The sequence below is a fragment of the Arvicanthis niloticus genome, chromosome 30 (assembly GCF_011762505.2).
Source record: "Arvicanthis niloticus isolate mArvNil1 chromosome 30, mArvNil1.pat.X, whole genome shotgun sequence".
NCBI classification, from domain to species: domain Eukaryota; kingdom Metazoa; phylum Chordata; class Mammalia; order Rodentia; family Muridae; genus Arvicanthis; species Arvicanthis niloticus.
The window spans coordinates 22,804,333-22,828,349 of record NC_133438.1 but is presented as its reverse complement, the minus strand read 5'-3'; the positions used below and the strand labels follow the sequence as shown (position 1 = coordinate 22,828,349).

Sequence of the window (24,017 nt, the reverse complement as noted above, 5' to 3'; positions counted from 1 at the left end):
CCAGACTGGTGGTTTTAAAGGTTATGAAGCTCCCGAGACAGAACGCCAGACCTCATACGTACCTGCCTCACTTCTGGAATTCCAAATGAATCTATGCCCTGTGTCAGAGGAAACGAAGGTGGTGGTGTCTTAGCTAAGGCAGCATAGCATGGCCACAACCTCTGCCTGCCCATGTCCATGGGGTTCCCAGGGGCCCCAGATTTCTGCAGAACCCACACAGGACAACCAATAACTTGAATAAGCTCATAAAAGGAAACCGTTTGAATATACCCTAGGTGTAAAAGTCTTAAATGTCTTTTAAAGTAACATTTGACAAAAGGATGTTTTAAGGGAATGCCTTGAGTGTGTTGAATGGGTTCAATTTCAAACCCTTCTTTATCCTCAACTCTCTCTGGATCTTTCTTTCTCCCAGGAATCTTTGTTTTTCCTGAGCTTACGTGCTAGGTTCACAGCACATGTTGCTTTGAAGACGTGTCACATGAATTCAGTTACCCAGCTCTGTGTGCACTAACAACCGGGCAGCTCTCATGCCCATCTGCTCTGTTCCCATAGCAACTGTTCTAAGGCAGGACGTTATTCCCTGGATTCCCCTAGATCCTAGCATAATGATTCTAAAACCACAGACCACAGAAAACATTGGATGCTTCAGTCACCCCCAATGTGTCTTCCACTGCTTTCAGGGTCAAGGTTACAGTGTTGGGGGGGAACCTCACATCTCTGTATACCTGACCTCCACTTGCTGCTCATGGCCAGCCCCCACTTGGCAAGGCCACCACCATTCCACCAAGTAGCCACTTGCTACTGTACTTACATATTTTCATCCCTGCTGCTTCAAACCACCTTTCAACGTCAGCTTTGTGTGAATCCTGAAGTCATGTCCCCTCCCACTTCTTCTGCAATGCGTCCGTCAAGATTTACAGCGAATCTAAACATACCCACATTGGAGAGACATTCACCAGAGAGTGGTTTGATGTAGGAATAGCAAAGTGAGTGGGTGAGTAATTCAAAGGGGTTGGGGCAAGGGGGCAAATGGAGAGGAAGGCACCAGATATTTTGAAACTATAGTTCTTGGCCATAATGGTTAACAGGAGTGGTGTCTGTCTGACAGAGAGTGGACAGACAGTGGCTGGGCAGCTGTCCTTGCAGAGGTGCTTTGTGTTCAAGGCTGTGGTAGCCTCTGTGAAAGTCTATGGTTCTGAAAGATTCCTTTGTGGTGTTACAATCAAGTAATTATGCCTATGTGGGAACCCTTCCTGTATAATCCCCAACTTTATTTACTTTCCTCTTTCATTTATCTGTATGTGGAGTGCGTATGCACATACATGTGTGTGCACATGCCTCTGGAGGTGATGCATTGAGGTCAAGTGTTTTCTTCAGTCACTCTTAACTTTTTTTTTTTTTTGAGTCAGAATCTCTCATTTATAGATTCAGCTGGTAATAAAACTTCAAAAATCTCCCTATCTCTGCCTCCCTATAATTCAGAGTGCAAACATAAGCAAGCATACCCAGCTTCATACATGGATGCTGGGAATCTGAAAGCAGGTCCTTATGCTTGCCTGGAAAACATTTTACTGAGTAATCTCCCCAGACCCTTGGAGAAGGGTCTGTTGTTGCTATTTGGCTTCATTTGGTTTGGTTTGTTTGGCTTAGTTTAGTTTTGTGGTGATGAAAGAGAGCCGGTGTTGACGTCAGCAACTCCATTTTGATTCTAGCCACTTTCATATTTCTTTCAGATTTAGCTCATTGTTTTTAGAAACTTCTCTTTAGTGTTCTTCAGTGGAGTGGAAACTCACTTTTTCATGCCAACTTAATACATTGCACAGTACATAGGCTAAGCCTGTATTCTGTTGTTATACATAGCTATAGATATCTATCACATGTGCGCACGTACAAGAACACACATACAACCACATACAAATAAATGAAAGAGGAAAGTAAACAAAGTCGGGGGTTATACAGGAAGGGTCCCTACACAGGCATAACTGCGTGATAGTAACATCACAAAGGAATCTTTCAAAACCACAGACTTGCACAGAGGCCACCACAGCCTTAAACACAAAGTACTTCTGCAAGGACATATATTAGTCAGCTGTCTTCGCTCTCCATAACTGTGGTCTTTGAGGTAAGAGATTCCTATTCTTCATTTTTTGCATTCCAAAATTTAGCCAGGACTTAGATGAACTCAAGATGTGTTTTAAAGATAAATGAATGAGAGAATAAATGACTTATATTCATCTTTGAGTATAGAAGCTGGGAAAATTCAGAAAAAGAAGTGGGCAGGTGAAAGACCAAGACTTACATTAGTGAAGTAGGTGGATAAGGGCAGCCTTGATCCTATTCCCAGTTCACACACACACACACACACACACACACACACACACACTCATTTGTCTGACATTTTCTGTGAAGTGGCCATGTTCTTCCAGGTACTGCACCAGATATTGGAACACTGCACATGATAGAGACTGCTTTCTGTTCTCTAGGAACATATGATCCAGAGGGGCTGTTTGGCCCGAAAGCATCAACACTGTAGAGAACTACAAAAACTACAAGAGGAAAGGAGGCAGGTGGGGCAGAGGAGAATATGGTACCATCGTACTGGGACTGGCCACTTTGAGGTAACACTGTCTAAAGAGTATCCTGGAAAGAAAATGGCAAGAAGGTGGGGGGGGGAGGGGCACAGCTGATAAAGGGGAACAGTATTTGCAAATGATTGGTGACCACATGTGCCACAATTTGTCACAATGAGCATAATAGAAATGCAAATTGGTATAAAGCTAGGTCCTGCAAAGAAGGCCATGTAAAATCTTAGTTCTCCACCTGTGCAACTAGGAAGCATTACACTTATCATGAAAAGGAGCTATTGATAGCACCCACCTAATCAGAGCGTTGTGAAAACCTGAGACAAACAACTGACACACAGTGAGAGGTTCTTGGCCCCTTGTGGAACCCAATGTTGATGAGAACATGGCTGGGACTGTCACACGGTGGAACAGCACAAGAACAATCTGTTCAGGTTGTCACGTCCTAACATAAGGGCTTCTGTAGCAGGCTAAGTAGTTTCCAACCTAAGTAGTTTCCAAGACAGAAAACTTCACAAGAATTTTCAGTAAAAGGATATTCAATTTTAAAAAAAAGGTCCAAATGTAAGACATGCCTATTGGCTGTGTGGAGACCGGACTTAAAGCTAGCACAGTGTGGCCTCTGTGGCAGTGAGGATTGATTAGGTTCCTAAGATTTTCCAGAGCTGTTGGAGAAGTAGAACCACAGGACAGGGCCATTTATGGTAGAAAGACTTGACCCCATTATTTTAATCTCTGGCTGTAGTGACAAACATGAGGAAAGCATTAACAAAGAGCCACAGAGCCAACTAGATGAAATAAACGTTATATATTCTGTTGTGATGATAAAACACTATGACCAAAAGCAACTTATGAAAGAAAGAGCCTATTTTGCCTTATGGATCTAGAGGGATGAGTTCGTCATGGTGGAGAGTCACGGCAGCAGGAACAGGAAGCTGAGAACTCACATCCTTAACCACAAGCTTGAGGCAGAGAAAGAGCAAGAAGTTGCCTTAGGCTTGAATCTCTCAAAGTCTGCCCCAGTGATGTACTTTCTCAGTAGACCACACCTCCTAAACCTCCCCAAACAGTGCCATCAACTGGGGAACAAATGTTTAAATGCCTAAGCTGATGGGGTACATTTCTCATTCAAACCACCGAGGATAGTGAGTCTCATCGCCCATGGGTTTCATTCTGGGAGACTATTAGAAATAAATTTGGTTCAAAATGGACCCAAAGATAATGAAAACAATTGCATATCACTCATAGTTACACTGAGATTTACAGGGAAAGCAGATGCAATCTGAAAATACTAGACTACTATGTCTCTAGGCACCAAGTATGTTAACATTTCATCCTTTTAACAAAATATACAATAAGAATGAGCTAAAGAAGAAAATATATTTTTGACTCACAGTATCAGAGGTTTTAATTCACAGTACTTGGCTCCATCACTGTGGGGCTGACCTGAGACACAGAATTGAGATGGAAAAAGCACAGTGGAACAGAAATGTCCATCTCATGTTGACAGACAAAGGAAGAAACAAAGGAACAAATAAATAAAAAAAGAAAGAAAGAAACAAAGACAGGAAAAAACAAAGACAAAAAGAAACAAAGAAACATAGACAGAAAGAAAGACAGAAAGAAACAAAAGAGAGGCCAGAGACAAGATTATCCAACTTTCACCACTGTAGTTCCTCCAAGTAGGCTCAGCTCCTATTCTGTCACCTATTAATAATTCCATTAAACTATAAACCCATCATAGAAGTAACCCACCAATAAGGTCAGAGCCATTATGATCCAACCAATGCCCAAAAGCCAAGGGACATTTTAGGTTCCAACCACAACATCAAAGCACAAGGACAATCTCTCAAGGCTAGGGAGATGGCTAACTTAGTAATACCTGAGCAGGAGAACCCAAGTTAAGAACTCCAACACCCATGTAAAAAGCCAAATGTGGACAATGTTCCTGTAATTCCCAGCTTTGGAAAGACAGACAGATGGGTCTTTGGGTTTTGTTGGCCAGCTGGTCTTGCTAAATCTGTGAGCTCCAAGCTCAGTGTGAGATCATGTCTCAAGAGGGGGGGAAGAGCAGGAGGAGAAGAAGGAGGAGGAGGAGGAGGAGGAAGAGGAAGAAAGGAAGGAAGGAAGGAAGGAAGGAAGGAAGGAAGGAAGGAAGGAAGGAAGGAGGTGTCCAGGAACAAGAAAAAGTGGGAGAGAACTCATGACAGAAGACACCAGGAATCATACTCTGCAGAGGTGTGCACACATCTGCATACAAAACTGCACATACATACAGATTTATCACAGACCTGTGAACACACATACAGACACACACACACATACAAAAGAATAAACTCTCTAAAGAAGAAACACTGAGTTAAGTTCACGGGTGGCTGGAAGCAATGGCTCCTGCTTCTCTCCAGCAGGTCTTATTAAAAACAGATATCAGAAGGCTTTTGTGTTTGGAATCACTTACAGGGAGCTTAGATATTGTCCTGATATCAGAAGGTAGATCTAGAGAAACCAACTTAAATGTTCACTTTGAAACATTCAAAGTAGCCCCATTGCCATGTAACAATCTCAAGGTGGTGCTTGCAATTAATGCGGAGCTTTGAACTAAAATACTAAACTCCATTCAGCTGGAGATGGGTAGGCTATCAGCACTCACATCCCTGAAGAAAGCTGACTGTCCCTCCCCCTAGAGGTCACCCCCTACAATAGCTACTCAGCTAGGAGTAGGTTTTCTCATGGTCACTGTGAGTTACTGAGTGAGCCTTCCCTGTTATATCTAGAAGACACTGTTTCAGCCTGGTCTTCCCTGAACTCTGGCTTTTATGATATTGGATGCCTTTTCCATGATGTTCCCTGATCCTTGTGGGGAGGGTGGTAATGTAAATATCCACTTTAGGACTAAGCATCACCCAGTCAGAACGTCTGTTCTTAGGTGACTCTGTCAGGCCACAGGGGGACAAGCTCCTTTAAGATGTAAGTATGTCTTCTGGCATGAATCAGTCCTCTCTATGCCACATACACTGTATAATCAGGAGTGCGCTTAAGGTTTGGAACACACTTATTAGATGAATTATTATTATTATTATTATTATTATTATTATTAATTATTATTTTAAACTTGCCTTTTGTAAAAGAAAAAACTGAACTGAGAGCAGTTAAGAAACTCAGCAAGGCCACCCACCAACTGAATGCTCACACAGGGCCAGGAATTGGATCTAATAGCATTGTTAGTACAGTGGTGTTAGTGTTGGCCACTACGGTCAATACTATATGCTTATCATTAATGCACTTTGATTTGCAAGAATTTTGCCTTGTGCCCATAATATACATTACAGTTTTTATTTACAGGTCTCCTCTACATGAGTCTTGCTTACAGGCAGAAAAGTTAGAGGGATGGGAAGACAGAACACAGTGCATGAAGCAACTGAGCCTACTTCCCAGCTTCCCAGCACCAAGATTCTGATCAGAACTTGCACAACCTTATTTCAAAGTGCTGCCATTTTTATCCCCTGGGCTTCTAGCTTCTCACATCAACAACTGACCTGGTTTTCAAGTGTATTTGTTTTAAAGCAGTTGTGAAAGATGAAGCGCCTTGAATGAGTCAAAGGTAAGTCTTGGGGTCACTCAGCTTTATGTGTAGACAGGGCAGTTGCACCAGGGAACAAATAAAGCCCAAGGGATGTTTGCTAGAGGTACTGACGCACTTTGACCAGGAAAGATAGTAAACAGAGGGTACAATCAGCTTTCTTTCCCTCCCCCACCCAACCCCAGAGACCCTAACAACACTCTGGTCTCTGTTGGTACATGAAGTGTCTTTATTCCAGGCTACGAGACTGTGAGAACAAGACTGTTTCATACTGCTGGAGCAGGCTGACATAAGTTCATGACGTCAGCTTGATGATGACCTGGAGCATCACAGACGAGCCCCCTTTATGCAGGGATTGTCCTGTTTCCAACTGGGATTGAATGTGAGCAAAACCATATGTGAATGTGTCCTGTATGAACTGTCTGTTTTGTGTGGGACATAACATTTAAACAGTACCACTAAAAATCCACATAAGTCAGCCGGGCAGTGGTGGCTCACGCTTTTAATCCCAGCACTTGGGAGACAGAGGCGGGTGGATTTCTGAGTTCGAGGCCAGCCTGGTCTACAGAGTGAGTTCCAGGACAGCCAGGGCTACACAGAGAAACACTGTCTCGAAAAACCAAAAAAAAAAAAATCCATATAAGTCATAGGAAGCAAAGAAACAGGATTCTGAGAAAATGGAGTCTAGTATCCCAGAAAAAAGGATACTGACATAGAAACATGGTCTAATGATGAAACTTTAACACAGGTGGAACAAAAATGGACTTTTAAGTAGAAAAAGAAGTGTGTGTAAAAGCTCTGTGGTAACAAAGCCACCACCGGTCTAGACTGCATCTCTATGCAAGTTAGAAGAAAAATACCTTCCCCAACTCCTTCTGCTTCTCCAGATCTAATCGTCTGAAATATCTGTGGCACAACCCTATGTTAATATTATACTGACTGGTCATGTGTTGTCACTAGGCATGATGTGACTGGACACTATTAAGGTGTGGTATAAGTACAGTGTATACACTCAGTATCAAAGGTTTAGCCAAGGTTAAAAAAAAGATTAAGATAATTCCATTACTGACTACAGGTGCAAATGATGCTATTCGTGTGCATAGAGTTCAATAAAATACACTTAAACTGAGTTTTATTTCTTTTTGTTTTTTTTTAAAAAATTATTATTTTAAAATTTATATGTATGTGTATAGGCCTGGGTGAATATATGTGCGTCTCATGTATGCAGGAGCCAGAAGCAGACAGGAGAGGGGATCCAATCTCTCGGAAGCCACCATATGGATTCTTGGAACCAAACTCCCATTCCCCACAAGAGCAGTAAGCCCTAAGACACTGAGCCACTCTTCCAGTCTCAGCTTGTTTCTTATTTTGTATGTGGTTTCAGAATGTTTAAATAATGCTTGGGGCAACCTTATGGTTCCTACGTTTCTATTGAATGGTATTGGTATACTCTTTGGTAGAGTGGCCTTGGGTGCACACAGCCTGGCCAAACAGAGTGGTAGGAATAGCCATGAAGGCTTGGGGAAAGATAAGTAGAATTGTTGTGGTCTCTCAAGGCCAAGGACAGCTGTGTGAGATGAGGCAGTGTGCTATCTTCTGCATCTGGACCTTTCCAAGCTGTACCCTTTCCACTGTATTCATGGTGCTTTCCTTGCTTTGAACTTTGTCTCATCAGTGCTTGATTGCAAAGGAAATAGTAATAAGATGATCTCTAGTTACGAGCACACAGTTCATCATGAGACCAGTCAAGCAATTTCGAAAAGTCCTGAACTGGGAGAAGCCCGAGCACTAATAACTGGGTGATGTTATTGATTGATGGGCTTGGAGAGAAAATGAGATGATTCCTATAGAGACTTGCACATCAGCCACGAAACATGGTGTCAGTGTGTGATTCCTGACAGTGGGTTCTCAGAGCAGAGGGCAGTGCACTGTAAGGCTAAAAAACAGGAGATGCAGACCAGCCCACCACAGTCTTTGAGGCCCTCTCAGGGCTCCACAGGCGGAGGTTTCTTCTTCACAAGAGGCACACGCAGTTCTCTTTAGCTTGCTGGATGAATAAGGTATGTCTCTTATACCTTCTCCAATCAGAGAAGAAACCAGCCAATTTCATTAGGGATTTAGGGAGGGAAAAAAAAAAAAAAAAAAAAAAAAAAAAAAAAAAAAAAACAAGCAGTGATGTGAAGCATCCGCTCCAGAATCCGGAGGAGATAAGAGACTGTTCTCTCCGAGAGACACTCACACATCCATCTGATCTATCCCCAGCAGCAAGGAAGTGGAAGCCGTGTAGACGGCCGTCAGTACATGGAGGGATAAGGAAAACGGGGTGCGTGTGCACAACGGAATTTTACTCAGCCTCATAGAGAAGCAAAATTATGAAAACTTTCGGGAAATGAACGGAACTGGGGAAGGTTATTTTGAGTGCGGCAAGTCTCAAAGATGAATACCACATGTTCTCCGTCACAGGCAGAGCCGAGCCTCTGACTTCCACATGTGTGCTTTTATGTGAAGACGAGTTGAGTTGAGGCCAGGAAACTAGGGAGGGGCATATGAGAGAGGTGAAGGTTTTAAAGGATGGGCCGTGGAACACTGTGATGTGCTAGGAGCAGGGACCAGGAGAAGGCGGGTGCGAACAAAAGCACAGGTCGGACAGTGGGATGAGGCGAAGGAGCAGATGAAGAAAACCAATAAAACTATGCGCGTGCAGGCACCACGAGAAAATCTGCTCCTTTGTATGTAAACTTAAAATTTAAATTACATGCAAAAATTTTCAAGCATTTTTATTAATTCTTTGAAATTTTCAAACAATGTATCTTGATCATAGTCACCTCAGCTCCTCTCAGATTCACCCCCAACTACTTCCCCACCCTGACTTCAGCTTCATCTTTATTTTTTATTAACCCACTGACTCCAGTTTGTACTGCCCAAATATTCCTGGGTTTGAGAACATCCACTGAAGTGTGCTTGACCTACCAGGAGCCACACCTTTAAAGAAAACTGATTCTCCCTTCCACAGAGGCCATTAGCTTTCCATCACTCCTCACTTAATGGTGGATTCATGCCCTCTTCCCCTCCAGGCTAAAATGTTGACTGACTTGATCATATGCAGGTTCTGTGCAGGTAGCCAGAGCTACTGTGTGTTCATGCATGCAATGTCCTTATCACACCTAGAAGACGGTTCCTACTGGTCTGTTCCAACCTTGTTAGTAAAATATAATATAAAATATACATTTTATTGCATTCTATATATTTACATTACATTATAATATACATTACTTATATAATTACATTATATATATATATATATATATATATATATATATATATATATCTATTGCATATATAGGAAGGAGTGTGCTTTAACTCTAGAATTGACAATAAAGCCAATTCAGATATTTAAGTTGTAATTTTGTTCTTGGAAAGGGCATTGAAACTTTGCTACAACACTGGAAGTTGATATTTCAACGGCTTTCATTTTATTCTCAGGAAATGGAAACCCTGAGAGGATTTCTAGGCTGCCTGGGGGCACATGACTGCCAAGTTCTAGTGGCTTCAAAACCCAGGCAGAGGCTCACACACTTTACTGTAGCTCACCCCTCCCCAGGATCCTAGAGCTCCTGGGCTGGGTGTAGCCATATGTTCCATTTATTTGAAAGACAAAAACTCATCAAGAAAAGCCAGGGCATGAGTTGCCATCCTGTTGCCCTTGCCGCAGCTCTGGCAACCCCACTACATTCTTCAACATTGCAGTGATTGGTAAGCCCTTGAGATACATCTTCTTTGAGACATTTGCAGACTAAATTCCAAAAACAGCAGAAAACTTTCGTGTTCCGAGCCCTGGAGAGAGGGGATTTGGATCTAAAGTTTCCTTTTTTTTCAAAGAATTGTTCCAGGATTCATGTGCCAGGGTAGTGACTCCACATACCACAATGGCACTGGTGGCCGGCCTTTCTGCAGAGAGAAATCTAAAGATGAGATTTTCATCCTGAAGCATCCGGGTCCTGGTATTTTGTTCATGGCAAATTCTGGAGCAAACCCAGATGGTTCTGTTGCTCACTGCCAAGACTGTGGCTGGTCTTTGGGAAGCTGAAAGAAGATGCGAGCATCGTGGAATCCATGAAGTGTTTGGGGTCTAGGGATGGCAAGACCTGGAAGAAAATCACCACTGCTGACAGTAGACAGTTCTAATGCTTTTGACTTGCAGGACCTTACCTGCCATTCTTTCTGTAGGTCTGGAAAGAGCCCCCACCCCATCTGTCCACAAGCTCCTGGAATCTCTGCTTTCACTGATGGTATTTGGGTTTCATATTTTCCTCATTCCCCTCCAAGACTAGCAGGATTGCAGAGTCAAGGTTATGATTATGAACGTAAAACTAAATAAGAAAAAATAAATAAAAAGAAAACCCAAAACACTGGAACTTACCTATTTTGAAGTAGTCAGCAAAATAATAAAAAAAAAAAAAACTGTTCTTTCTGTATATTGTTGACTCAAAAGTCATTCCATATATCTAAGGGGATTCACTTTATTTCACTGAGAAATCGATACATATGCTTTTCAAACATAAAGCAACATAAATGCTGTTCACTTCTTACAGATGACCTGATGTGGGTGGTGTGTGCACACATTGACCCTCAAGGTCACCATACAGAGACAGCTTGCTGGTATTACATCAGAAATGAGGGCCGTACTTGCTTGACTTTCCTGATGGGAGGACCACTCTGGGTGTCTCCTCGAGTGGGAGAGCTCTATCTCACAGACCAATCTACTGTGAGAGATGCCTATGGGCCTCAGCTCAAGCAAACAGAACCCAGTGTGGGCTGATACTGACGTCAGACAGACCATTGTCACGACAGCCAGGAGGACTAATCTGTTTGTACAGATAACCTTTGCTGCAGACCCAGCCTATGCCAACATTTAGACTGGGCCACCCTCGGCTCCTCCACCAACATGACCTCTCACCATTGCCTTTCGGGTGGCCAACCTGTAGTGACCTCCTTGAATACAGAAAGAGCCAAGCCCTGCCGTCTATGTATAGATACTAAAGCAAGGCTGTGAGACAGAGATCCCAGTTGTGTGATCATGAACTAACTACTCATGAAACCTTCCTTGGGCCTCAGCTCCCTTGTCTGTAAGCTGGAAGAGTGTGGTAGCACCCACTTCATGAGAGGAAGCAAGGGCTGCATGGGTGGACACATAACTCTCAGAGCAGAGGCTGCTGTACAGGAAGCATAAGCCGCCATTTTTACCTTTGGAAACATTCAAGAAGCTCTAGCCCTCTGCTCCCTGTTCACACACCCACCAGCTTAGACATTCAAGTCTCCAGAGACTCACTTATTTGCAATATTTCATACAAATGGAATAACATAACATGTGGCTTTTTTCTTTTAAGATGAGGGAATGGGACCAGAAAATGTTTATATTTTACAAGCCACAGAGCAGGATCCGCTAACCCTCCCCCAGAGTAACAGGACATCAGCTGCCTTCCTTCACAGTCACAGCCTCTCAGTGGGCTGACAGAACTCCTCCTGATTTAGAGTTATGAAACATTTTAAGCACTGAAGCTCGTTCTCCATCCCACATATTACAACAGGCCTCTGTCCCATCACTTCTTCCACAGAGGTCTGCAGGATGTCCCCTAGGACAGCATCTCATTACCAGCTAAATATGTCCCTCACTAGGAAATGGATTCCTTCAGCTCTGACCTTCAGGGGGAGCCTTCAGATAGAAATAAGAAATGTTTCTTCAAACACAGGGTAGTCCCAGGCTAAGACTCTCCATGTGTTTACAGCATAACAGTAGTAATTCTTGCTTTAAGACATAGTCAGGCTATCTTTTGGCCTTAACAGTGCTATGGAATTACTTCAATAGGAAGGAAAACCAAATAGGGCTCTTAGAGGGGAAGGAGTCCTGTGGCATGAAAGACATTTCAGTCCTGTTCCTGGTTTGAGAAGAAAAGACCAGTATGTTAATACATTTCTCAGAATCTTGCCATCTTCTGGCATATAGCCCTGGGGGAGACCACTTAGTAGAGAGCCATTGGCCACAACTACAGGTCCAGCTATGAATTAAAAACAATAACAACCCTTAGCTCCATAGCCTGTGAGCCACAGGGAGCAGCCAGGGTCAGCATAGCACTGTGGATACCATAGTCAACTACAGGTCTAGTTTTAGGAAAAAATACTAGGGAAATATGTTCATGGAGAGTATGCTGCACCAGATTATATTACGCAATCGAAACTCTGGGGCACCTAAGCATAATTTACTATGAAAAATTGTTTTATAGATACTTGCATGGTAAGTTATGGGACTAAATAATTTTATTCAGAAGCATAGAATAAAAGAGGGTGGTAGATCTGGGACCCAAAATATCTAGAGCAAACCATGGCTCAGCCGTTCAGTATCCTTCTACCTTAAATAAATACCTTGGCTGCTTCTTTCTCTACATCCATTGTAAAACAGCATGACTCCCAGCTCTAAGGCTTGACTGACATCTAGTTTCATCAGTGAGCTGATACTAGTTGTGACACAGCCTTGACCACTTCCAGAGTCAGGATGAATTCCAAGAAACGGAAAACAAGTAATGGCCCCTGCTCCTCTGGCTTGAGAATTAAATAAAATTTCCAGAAAGGCACTGATCTCTAGCCAGCAATAAGGATGATAATAGAAAGTATTTTTAATGTAGCAACTAAAGAAAAGCAATGTACTTGTCCCCCTTGCTGTCTAGCTGTCTGTCACAGGAGTGGGGGTGTCCTGACTCCTCTCTAGGAAAGTCACAAGGTGTTAAGCCTCACTCTTAAGCTGGTCAAATCCCAGAAGAATAGCAGACAGAGAAATGAACAGACACCACTTGCTGCCCGTACCTGAGTGAGAGAGACCGACTATATTGTGGGCCATTTTTGTGGGTCACACACTGGCCCCGGAGAAGGTTGATTTGTTATCAGAGCAGACTCTGCCTCTGGCCAATGGTGAAGACTCCCACTACCCTGTGGTTTCTCAGATTACAGGTGTCCTCAGAACCTTTGGGATTTCTTTTCTTCTAGGTCAGTCCTCTTCATCAAAGGACTTCGTGGTCTCTGGACACTCCTTTATTGAGAGTAGTAAGGCTACCAATTACAGAAAGGTCGCATTACACTGGCTCCCTCTGAAAGGAATATTGAACTATACTCACTCATAAGGCTGGGTAGTGCCCTGTTTTGTAGCTTCATAGAAATTAGGTTACGATACACACACACACACACACACACACACACACACACACACAAAATAATCAAGAATGGGCCTACAAATCCAACCTTTTACATGCATGCATATTTAGACTCCCTTTTGCAATTCAACACAGTTTTGCATTTCCAGCTTAGAAATGGTGATTCATACCAACAGAACCAGTGAAGTAAAACCAAACTAACCTGCTTAGGTTCCCTTTCTATTGTTGGGATTTTTTTTTTTTTTTTAAACTGGAGTTTGTTTCCCAATCCGTTTGAACAAAGTGAGAGACATCAGCTTTCACTGTAGCCAAAATATTTTGCAGGAGCTGATGAAAAAAAATAGTCATCATGATGTAAGATAACAGGGCACACACAATGTCGCCACAAGGTCAAGCAGAGTTGAAGCTAAACAAATAGCTTTCTCTGTGACCTGGGCTGCCCCCCACCATCACCTTGCTTACAGGATACAGAATTCTTAATCTTATAGACGTTCTCTCATTACAAATGCTCAAATATGAAAATCTCAGCTTTCTTGCTTGTGTTCCTAAGTTTATATCTCAATAGCAACTCTAACACCAGATTCACAGCCGCAGGGAGGAAAGCACAAGGTTTCCCTGCAGGGCAATGAGAAGGCAGGCTTGTGGTAGGTTTACATGCTTCGCAGTAAATCAGAATTTGTGGTATTTTTGCATAAACTGGTCTGCACTTTGCAAAGAATCGGGGAAACTTTTTTTTTTAATTAAGCATCCCGTTAGTTAATAAAGCAAAGGTGCAAACTGCCTGTTAAAGAGAGCTTACAAACTGTCTTCACTGCTTGCTACTTACTTTAATCTTTTCCCTGAGGTCCAGAGGTGGGGGTGAGGATGTCTGTTTATGTTACATGTGAACATGGGAGCGATACCACGTTGTCATTTTAAGTGCTTTCAAGAGACACAGCATCTGTAATTTGGAATTAGGCTGGATGCCTGCATGCCTGTCTTCCTGCTGAGATCACAGACGACTCCTCTTGTTTTCTTCAGCAAAGAATGCAATAACAAGAGGACAAGAAACCAGACACCCAGCGTAAACTCAGACTTGGTAGATCTGATAGATACAAGGTTCTCAGCCTTGGACGACTGCCCTTTAACCAGATAGCTCTCCCTTGAGTAGGATTCTCAGCACAGAGGAGGCTGTTCAGTCCATCTCTGCCTCTTCTTCCCGGATGCCAATAGCAATCCACCTGTCATTAGAAACAATTTTTCCAAATGTCTCCAGACATTTTCAGATATTTAGGGAACCAAACCACTCTCGTTTGACAACCATTGCAGGAGTAAGGTACATGAGTCGACCAGAGGATCTGAAATGGATTTCTAGTTATTACAAAGAGGAAAAAAAAATCAAAATTTAAGGTCAGTGAGATGGTTCAGTGGATAGAATGCCTGTACAACCCTGAAACCTGAGTTTGGTTCTCAGAACACATAATGGAAAAAGAAAACTGACTTCTGAAATTTATCTCCTGACCTCCACACATGGCCCACGACACACAAACTCCCACGCTCAAACTCACAAATACCCCTCCTCTCCCTCTCCCTCTCCCTCTCCCTCTCCTCCCTCCCTCTCCCTCTCCCTCTCCCTCTCCCTCTCCCTCTCCCTCTCCCTCTCCCTCTCCCTCTCCCTCTCCCTCTCCCTCTCCCTCTCCCTCTCCCTCTCCCTCTCCCTCTCTCTCTCTCTCTCTCTCTCTCTCTCTCTCTCTCTCTCTCACACACACACACACAAACACACACACACCCCAATAATAAATAGTTTAAGTCACATCTTGCATTTAGACAGAAGGCCAGGGTGGTTTGAGCAGAATGCAAGCTTCTTCTCTCCCAATCTGTAAACACAGCAGTCTGGTTCTCCAAGTTCCTGACTTACCTGAAAGGCAGAGATTTTTCTAGTTGAAAACTCCACAGAATCCTGACTGACTGCTAGACTAAATAATGACGCTGGTCTGAATAATATTGGGAGTGTTCTAGAACACATCGCTGATAGAAATTGGGAAGAAATCCGACTTCTTAACATTTCCATTCCAATCCCATCAAATTGACAGCTGCTTTGTGCCTTCCAACTCTCTGTCACTCACAACATGGATACCTGTGTTTCACAATGTGCCTTAAAGATGCAGTAGATGAGGCTCTGGGTCTATGTGTCAAAGGTCTCTTTTCACCATCTCCTTCCTGCCTACGCAGCACAAAGACATGCACATACTTCTGAGAACTTTATTAGCCTAGATTTCTATCTTCTCTAGAGCTGTAAACTTTAACTGTGGTGATAGCTTGATTTTGCTGCTGTTGTTTTGTTTATTTGACTGTTTTGGTTGGTGTTTTGTGTGTGTTTTCTTTGAAACAAGAACTCGAAGTATAGCCCAGGTTGTTCTCAAATGCATAGCTATAACCCCCTATCTCAGCTTCCAATTCCTGTTAAAAGAGTCAGTAATCTTTCTCTTCAAAGAGCTCTTCAGAAAGAAACTAAGCTTGTGAAAGCTTGTACTTCTCCTGGAGCCGTATTCTTAGAACAGACTCTGAAACCACCAACAGAAAGGGGCATTTAACATTGAAAAGCATGGTTATTAAAGGCAACAGAAAACGTAAGAATATGAGCATTTTAAGGTCAAAATGATCACCTTTGCACAGAGTAGATTCTCAGTTAGCTTCAGGGGAGGGGAAACAGTTCTCAAAGACACACGGAGACTAGCATCGTATGAGAACACAATTCTTTCAGGCTTTTCAAGTGCAAAAATATGTCCTGTCATGAAAATTCTGCTTATTCCACATCTATAATCTAGCTCCGTTAACTTCAGCTTGTCTTCAGCGAATATCAGTTCTCTACTACAAGGAATCATTTCTTACTTTTAAACCTTACAAAAACTCCACTGCATTCTTCTCTTGCCAATCCATAACCAGCTTGTTTGTGGAAGCTTCTGTGGCCCCAACATGGCTGTCCTCTGTCAGTCAAACTAGTCCTTTGGGCTATGTGTTGTTCCTCTCTGCAGACACTGTTCTTGCCAGACGGGAATCTTCTTCTTTACATATACTGTTTTGTTATTTTAACTTAGTTTCAGATGCCTCCTGAGTATTTCTGTCTGTAAGACTGTGGCCCTAGTTTTACCTCAGAATCTACGGTGGAGCTGTGCTCAATCATGGCCTTCACTCTGAATCCTCCTGGAGCCACTTCAGTAAGTTGGTTACAAGTGACAGAGCCCTCAAACTGGAGACAGTTCCCCTTTATGCTCTAATTTCTGTGTATAGGAGGTATGCTGAAGAATGAATTGCAGATTTTTTTTCCCTTTAAAAAATGTTTGTTATGAACCTGAGTTTAAACAGATCCTTTGCAGAAACAACAGCTGATTTATCTGATAGAGTATGATGCTTGGATTTATGCATGAACGCTAATAAGGTACAGGTTGTCCAAATACTTGGCCAAGCGATAATAAGCAGACAGACCTGTACAATGTGGGTGTTCTGCACAGTTGAAAATCTGAATGAAGCCAAAAGCTGAGGTTCCCCAGGCATTTTCATCTGGGTTAGAGTGTCTTCCACACTGGTTTCACAGTTGCCTGACAACCTTTGGATTTGACCAGAGACACTGTGCTCCAGTTTTTGAACTTGCCAACGTGCACAATGACAGGATGAACCAATCCTCCCCTCTAGACAGTGATGCTGTAGATTAAACATACGTGCATTAATACCTGTTACGAGGTCATCTCTAAGAAGGGTAATTCGGTGAGCTAGGCCAGCTGCAGAAGATGGAATACCAGCATGTAGGAGCCATAGCTGCTCAGACCAGGCCTGTGTTACAGGAGGAAAATAGCCCACAGGCCTAGGGGCCTACAGGAGTAGCGGTGGGCCCATGTCTTGTGGTAGGTATATGAAGCATAGACAATGGGAAGAGGGTATTTTTAAGGAAACAAATATGAAATGACAAAAAAGTCAGAAATGCATACTATTATAAACATACTGTAAAAGGATTTGTCATGGTCTAGCCTAGGGTGACTGTCATGGAGGTGCTCGGAGATTTTACTCACTTCAAGGGAAGTCAGCTTCCAGGAAAATTCAGCTGAATGGACTAACAATTTGAAGCTTCTGGCTCGCTGTTTTCCAATCTTCAGGGATGCCAGGGGACACAGGTAAACAGGAGAGTGGCAACGGCTGCTGATAAATCTTGATAATTGCCTTTTGAAATTCTGTCCAGACTTAAACAAATTAACATATATACACCCTTCTGAAATAAAACTAATAAAAGTGATGTCTGCATTTTTTACAAAGAAAAAATAAATACCTCTAACAGATACAGCATAGTTGGTAGACATAAGTGACTACTGACTTTTTACTGTTTGGGCTTATTGTTAATATCTACTCAAATGAATGCTCGGAATTTATCCCAGAATTTCATTTCATAGCAGAGACAGACTAAAATGAGACCACTTTCATGAGTTCAAACATAGCCATTCACACTGGGAGGTGTCAAATGTAGGTTGTGGGACAGCAAGAGCCAGGTTCTGGCTTTCAATCCTTGCAATAAAGAGAATGGGGTTGGTTTTCTAGAAAGTCTTAAGGGCTAATAAATGCACTTATCCAAACTCAAAACTCATTTTAAGTTTGGTTTACCTGAAGCTACCATGCACGAAATTCAGGTTACAACTGAGTATGTCTTTCATGAAGCAGGAAGCTTCTATACAGTTGGGTATGCATGTGCGAGCGTGTGCACATGTGCGTGCACATGTGTGTTGTGTGCATGTGTGTGCTTGTGTGTGTGCGTGTGTGTGTGTGTGTGTTTAAGTCTGAATGTGGTGGTGTGAAAATATTTGTTTCACCCTTTGCTGTGACCCTGTTGTTTCTGAACCCTAGTTCTGTGTTGTCTTTTCAAGCATCAGAGTATCAGTTGTGAGCAAAGGGCTCAAACACTGAAGTCAGTTATGCCTCCTGCCTGTATTGCTTCCAAAGACATGGTGCTCTGAAACGAAGAAAAAAGAGAACATGATTTATCCCAATGGAACTACTTCCTGTGTCTTGTTTGCAAAATGGAAAACTAAAGAACCCAGATTTTCCCTGCCATTGACAGGAGGAACCAAAACTGCAGAAATACAGAGCAGTTGGGTCCTACCTCCTTCAGGGGTGTAAACTGATAAGGGATAAACCAAGGAAAGCACCACTGTTGATAAATGGTGTGTGTCTCTCATAAACTTCGACAGACAAACCCAAACTCTGGAATGTGGCCGTGCTTCTGGACTCTGTGCTCTCTGTGCGGGTACTTGTTTAACTTGCTCGGCATTGCAGAAACCTTCACGGGAAGACCAAGAATGCAGGATGAGAAACCCAAGAAGTGGGAAGACAGGCACCAATAAAATAAATGGCAACCAGGTGGAGGATGCAGAGATTCCATTAGAACACCCCTCTCCTGAGGACCACCGCTATGAGCCACCAGCAGGACCCAGCCCTGCTCCTGATTCAATAGCATTATATTATATATATTATTATTATTATATTATTCATTATATGAAATGTATACGCATTATTATTGCCATTATGGTTATTTTATGAGTTACTTTCTACATCAACGTTGCAGAGAAAATTGGATTAATAGATTAGATTGGCACTGTTCAATTATAATAGATCCTAGCCTCAAGTGGCTATTTGAGTTAAAATTAATTAAAGGTTAGATTATTTTTTTCAGTCCCACTAGCCATATTTTAAGTGCTTAAAAATTACATGTAGCTAATGGTTACTTATCTGACAGTGCAGATGTAGAACATTTTTATAGGACTAGAACATTCCATTGAGGAATATTTATCTAACTTCTTTGATTCATGTGTGAGACCAGTGAATGTGGAAAATCACAAGTGCCAAAAATCTCACTGGAAAGCACAGAGACTGACTTAGAGTCATTCTTAATAACTTGGAAAGGAGACCTTTAAACCCCACCCCCATCCCTCACAGCCCAGCAATACTGTGTTATAACAGCCCAAACCATCACAACTTTCCAAGAGGTCCCCAGGCAGCTGCTTATGATAAATAAACAGCAGGCCTCTGACACTGGGGTTCACTGAGGGCTCATCCCACATCAAAAATAAATTTCGCCCACTTCTCTGAAGACTTCCTACTTCATCTTAGCCAAAAAGCCACAAAGAAAATCTAATGGCATTTATTTTAGTTCATGCTCAAGAAGCCACTGAAAGTTCAAATGTGCTATAGTAGGTGTGGTGAAAGAACCAGAAGACAGAAGAACTGTTCAATCAGATTGATCTTGATTTTATCAGTCACTTCTGATGCAAACTTCATCATACAAAGATCGCTTCTTTAGAGTTCACCAAGTTCCCTAGAAGCTTGGGGACCCCAGTGGCCCTGGGTGGCTTTACCAACTCAGACTCTCCTTGGACCATTTCTGTATGTGACAGCCATTTGTGAGGGTTGAGAGCAACGGGAGACATTCTCTGCAAATTTCATGCTATCTGGGACTTAAATGGGATAGTTTGGCATCAGTCTGCTCAGTTTTCAGATCTCCAAGTTAAAACAAAATGTTCCAAAATGTGCCTGTTTGTTGTGGATTTGGCCTAACTCTTGTATTATGCTAATTGAGTCCCTGAAATTGCAAGAGAATCTGCATGTAGGATGCTGAGGGTCCCTGCCCCCAGTTGGTTTTGACTGGTAAATGAAGTTGCCAGGGGCCAATGACTGGGCAGAGAAACAAAGCCAGGACTTTAAGATTCCCAGACAAGGGACTGAGGGAGGAGAAAGAAGATGGAGCTGCCATGCCTAGCAGGGAGGAAAGACCAGGCCTGAGAGGAGCGGAGGAGAGCACCATGTTAGAGTCAGGGGTCGTGGCCCCCTGACTGGATCTAGGGCTACAAAGATGAAATATAGGTTTTAGTAAGTAATAACTCAGGAATATTGGAGGGAAAGTGTTAGCTACATGTAGGTTTGGGAGTGGCCCAGCCATTAACCTGTTTAAGGCATAGTAAAATATAAGGGTGTGTGTGTGTGTATGTGTGTGTGTGTGTGTGTGTGTGTGTGTGTGTGTGTGTGTGTGTGTGTGTTTCATTCAGGAACCCAGAACACTGGGGTGGGAAGCAAGGAAAGCTGCCACCGCCATAAGGTCAATTTGAGTGGCATTTAATTGACAACTACACCACATATTCACCATGCTGTTTAGTTTCCAAGCTCTCTTCTCATTCCTAGGCTGGCTTGGGAGACACTTCCCCTATCTAGTGAGATAGAAGGGAACAGAGACAAGCCTGGGATAAGACACAGCATTCTCCTTCGACTGTGTCGTGCACTCAGCCACGCCCTTCTTACACTTAGAAAACAAAAACACAAGCTTTGCTCTCGAGCACAGTTCTGATCATTTCTCCAAATCTCCCATCCAACTGAACCATGCTCATACAAAGAAAAGAGCATGCCTGTTAATTTCTCCTTTATTAACCCAGCACAAAAACCAACCTACACAATGAATTCTCCTTCACACATTCACAGTAGTTACAACAGCTTGATTTGAACATTGTGTCAAATTGTTCCAACCCCTGAGTCATTTTCTATCCCATAGGGATAAAAATACAGAGAAGAAGCCAGGTTTCACTCTGAAAGGCAAGTCAGCATATCAACCAAGCCTGGACTCTAATAATGTAATTTTGAAAAGTGAATGCATCTTTCTTCCTGTCCCAGGCACTGTGGGAGCCATGGGTTTCCGTGAACACATGGCCAAGTGTAAGAGCCACACCTCACAATCACTCCCGAAAATGGTACAGAAATGGCATCTCTAAGGACAACGCAAAGGATGACTGAACAGGTTGAGACATTTAGTGCACAAGCCTGATGACCTGAGTTCGATCCCCAGGACCCATTTAAAGGTAGGAGACAACAAACATCACAGAGTCATTCTCTGACCTCCACATGCCCACCACAGTGTGTGTCCACCTCCTATCACACACAAATACATATGTATGCAATTACACACGTGCACATGCATACGCACGCACGCACGCGCACTCGCGCACACACACACACACATAACTGAAACTTTTTAAAAGAGAGTAAATATAGCCAGTTAAACTTTCCTTTCACTAAGCTTTATTTGCATAACAATGACATAAATTAATAAGAGAGGAATTAAATCTGTAAGAGTTAAAATCTAGGGGATTGCTCCTGCTATTGGTCCAAAGATTTTACATTCAATTTCAAAACAAAATATGCATTTTCTGCTTTAAATAATGAATCGGATTCAGAAAATCCTGTTGTGTGTGAGTCAGATCTGTACTAATCATACAACAGATACCCTGCAGCTAGTGTTCTTTCCTTGTTTATTATAATCTAAACTCAAAAGAGCCCACAAAAATACGAGTAACTCAAGTTCCTTTATTTCATCCTTATAATCCTTACACTATCTTTTTTCTTTCAATCTACTACTCAAGTGCAATAGTATCCCGAAGGATTGAAGATATAAACTTTATCAGTAGTAAACTCGAAATATTGTTATAAGCTTGTCCCAGAAACAGGTTTGTCTTGGGGTTTTATTGCTGTGTACAGACACCATGACTAAAGCAACTCTTATAAGGACAACATTTAGTTGGGGCTGGCTTACAGGTTCTGAGGTTCAGTCCATTATCATCAAGGCAGGAGCATGGCAGCATCTAGGCAGGCATGGTACAGGAGGAGCTGAGAGTTCTACATCTTGTTCTGAAGGCAAACAGAAGAAGACTGACTTCTAAGCAGCTAGAAGGAAGGTCTCAAAGACCACCCCGACAGTGTTGCACTTCTTCCAACAAGGCCACGCCTCCTAATAGTGCCACTCCCTGGGCCAAGCAATTCAAACCACCACAAGGTTTAACTAGATAATTGTTTTGTTGAGAGACAACTGGATAGGTGTTTACTAAAGGGCAAGTAATAAATGTATAGTATACACACACACACACACACACACACAAATTTATGGTTGGTACATGCATATTGAAATTTGTGTGATGCTTAAGCCAACAACAGACTTTCTTCCAGGACTATTTCATTACAGACTTAGAACTACTTCATCATATGGCTTAGATTTAGCACACACTGATGACAAATGGTGGGTTTACCTTAATCGCTGGTAATCTATATTGCTACATAGAGATCTGATCCAACTGGAGGTCCACCCTCCATCTACCACTACATTCTACTACTGGATTGAAGGGACTATATATTTGCAGAAATTCAATGTGCATATAGGTTTAAAGATAGGCTCCTATTTAAGCTTTTCCTGGCATTTTATGATTTAATTTCTAAAATATACATGTGTGTCTATATTGAGAGAGAGATACATATATGTGAGTGTTTTTTTCCGTGAGTGAATGTATGATCACATGCATGGCTAATGCCTGTAGAGGTCAGAAGAGGGCATCAGGTTCCCCGGAACTGGAGTTACAGATGGTTGTGAGCCACCATGGAAGTGCTGAGAGCCACTCAGGCCTCACTTTCCTTTCAGTCTGGATTTGCTCTTCCTCCTCTGTGCAGCCTCAGGAGGAGTCAAATCACTCCGCCATGCATTTGCATGCTTTGACTTCATTGAGGCTAGCCTGACTCCAACTTCAAGCAGTACTCACATGCAAATCACTTTTATAATGTCTATATAAAACCCACACAGATTAGAGAATAGACTAGCAGTGTGGAAATACATTATCTTTAACAGGCAAAAACAGAACTTGGAGACATTTAATTTGTAATAATTCTGCAGCTCCTGACAGTGGACAGCTAAGCGGGGGAGGGGAGCGATTCCTGGTGGCTCAGCTTGAATGTGGTATGGGTATGGCTGTTCTCTTGAGCTCGCCACTACAGCTCTCACCGGGAAAGTACCCCACTTCTACTTTCTATCTATACTACAGAAATAAAGAAGATGAGTTTTAAGATTATAAAAGTTAGCCAGGCATAGCGATCGTACACCTTTAATCCCAGCAGTTAGGAGGCAGGGGCAGATGAATCTCTGTGAGCTTGAGGCCAGCCTGGTCTACACAGTGAGTTCCAAGATAGCTAGAACTGCATAATGAGACCCCGTTTCAAAGTGGGGGGGGGGAGATTGTAAAAGTTGTTATGATATACATAGTAAAATTATGATAGCAGCCACCCCCACCCAGAGAAGCATTATGTGAGAGGCAACATCTCTATACACGGTTTGGCCAGGGTAATTGTTGGCTAGGGCTGCCATAAGAAACTACCACTGGCTGGGTGGAGTAAACAGTTTACATCCTTCTCCTCCCAGTTCTGAAGCCATGAGACCAAGACATCCATTTCCCTGAAAGCATCCTGCTCAGCTAGCTACTATCAACCGGTTAGGTACGGTTTCATCTTGTTTTCTGGAGTGGCGCTGCAGCAAAGAGCCAGGAACTTTTAAAAAGCCGGGCTTAAAGAAAGGTCATTAGGTCATTGGAAGTGTCCTCAGAAGGAACTCATGGACTCCCCCCACCTCCGGTACTCACCATGCAGTTGCTCTGTGTCCCACCACAGTGAGTCTATCTTCCACAAGAACATCTCTGGAACTGAACAAAGGCCAGCGTCTTGGCATAATACCGGAGTCTCTGTTTAAAAGCCCCATCTTGAGCATTTTTGTTACAGTAACTGAAAACAGACAAATGCACCGAGAGGAAGCTGCTTCCTCCAGGATGTTCCCTC

The 24,017-nt window shown here is 42.7% G+C and overlaps 2 long non-coding RNA genes across 2 annotated transcripts; one reads left to right on the top strand and one right to left on the bottom strand.

Moving 5' to 3' along the window:
* The first annotated feature begins 759 nt into the window (after positions 1-759).
* LOC143440719 (uncharacterized) lies at positions 760-7,543 on the top strand. Its single transcript, XR_013108188.1, has 4 exons — positions 760-994; positions 2,484-2,618; positions 5,925-6,183; positions 6,401-7,543. It is a non-coding gene; the product is annotated as an uncharacterized LOC143440719 (long non-coding RNA).
* Positions 7,544-9,509: 1,966 nt separating this feature from the next.
* Positions 9,510-19,259, bottom strand: LOC143441040 (uncharacterized). The gene is made up of 4 exons (XR_013108296.1): positions 15,262-19,259; positions 14,191-14,714; positions 13,567-13,691; positions 9,510-10,307 (listed from the first exon to the last, which is right to left on the bottom strand). It is a non-coding gene; the product is annotated as an uncharacterized LOC143441040 (long non-coding RNA).
* Between the last annotated feature and the right edge of the window lie 4,758 nt (positions 19,260-24,017).